We start from the raw sequence: 1,643 nt of genomic DNA on the forward strand, positions 1-1,643 counted from the left end.
TGTTGTTTTGTTTTCATCTTGTTATTGTTATTTTGTTTTTTTCTCTTTAAGATAAAACAAAAGCAATGAGGAGGAGCTTGTGGTGTGAGGCTCTGGAAGTAGCTTCTGGAATTGCTTTGCCTAATCAGAGGCTCCCCAGTGGAGAGACGCAGCCAGAGGAAGGAATACAATTCTTTGGCTATTAAAGTTACCAGAAAAGACTAAAATTTTGTTTTGCAACTTAAATTCATCTACACGGATACTGTAGTGTGCAAAGTAATATTCCCTTCAAAGCCCATGAGCTGTTGGCTCCTCCAAGCTTTTACTTGTCTGAGTTTGGGCATTCTAGGGGCAGCACATCTGACTCTGTGTGAGAAGGAGTCCAGAGCCCACCTCCTGATGTAGACCGAGACACCCAAATATTAATGTACTATGTGTGCTGAATAATGGGGTTGAGCTTTTGGCAGTGTTAGGAGGAATAACTAAAGAAGGAAAAAAGAAAAGATGACAGGAAAGGAAGCAGAGAGAGAGAGAGGGAAGAAGAGAAGAGGGAAAGAGGAAGGGAGGGAGACAAGGGGGCAATACAAGAATGAACTTGTAATCCCTATCCAGCCAAACTGAGCAACTCATTATTCCCCCATGCCCCTCTCACACTCCACCTCTGTGTTGTGTGCTCCAGGTCGAGAGAGCCTCTCCCATTTCCCTAGCTTCTCCCAGCACCTCTACACACCCAGGTACCACCACACACCCAAATACCCAGAGCACAGATGAGGCCACCCTCCATCAACTCTACCAGGGTACCCTCTGGTCCATTTGGCCACTCCATTAGAGGACCAGCCCAGCCTTATTAGCAAGTCTATGGCCTCAGAAGCAGAAAAAGTGCTGCTCATCCCATTTATTGAGCATATTATTCCATCAGGGGCTTTTAGAGGAGTTTGCTAATGGCTCAGGGACTGTATGCACCATCACAATTAAGACGTTGCTAATAAATTAAGTTTTATGGACATAAATCAGCAGGTATGCTTATTCAGCTGTTACACCTCACTTAGAAGTAAGCTTCGCACCTTAAGATGAGGTATATTTCTATTCAGAAGTTGTAATGGCCTTGTTAATGGAATATTAATTACCTCAGTTGTTGGACAGCAGGATATCTGTTCCTGCTCTCTTGCCACTAGTATTCTTAGAGGAAAATATTTTTCCAACTTTGTGTCACTGAGGCTATTAAATCTCAGCCAAACCCACTCGATCCTCCCCAGCAGGACCGAACGATGTTCATCTTCCTGTGCCCCAAGCCCCAAAATACCAGTTAAACCAAGCCTTAGGGCATCACAGTGATTCTGTTCTCACCCCTCACCCCTCATAGCAGTAGTGCCCTGTCTACCCGCTCCAAAGACACTGTGGAACAGAAGGAGACTCAAGCTGAGAGTCAGTGGGCCTGGTTACTCACTTTCTGCCTTAGTTTGAGATGTCATAAAGCAGGAGGTTAAAGAACAGGCATCATTTCTCATGGCTCCAGAGGCTGGGCACTGCAACATCAAGGTACTGGCTGTGTGTGTTTATAAAGACAGAAAGAACAATCACCTGGGTCTTCTTATAAGGGCACTAGCCAGGGATAGAGGTCAGCAGCACAGTGCCTGCCTGGTAAATGGAAGGTCATGAGTTTG

The sequence above is a fragment of the Chinchilla lanigera genome, unplaced genomic scaffold (assembly GCF_000276665.1).
Source record: "Chinchilla lanigera isolate Chin_1 unplaced genomic scaffold, ChiLan1.0 scaffold00051, whole genome shotgun sequence".
NCBI classification, from domain to species: Eukaryota; Metazoa; Chordata; class Mammalia; order Rodentia; family Chinchillidae; genus Chinchilla; species Chinchilla lanigera.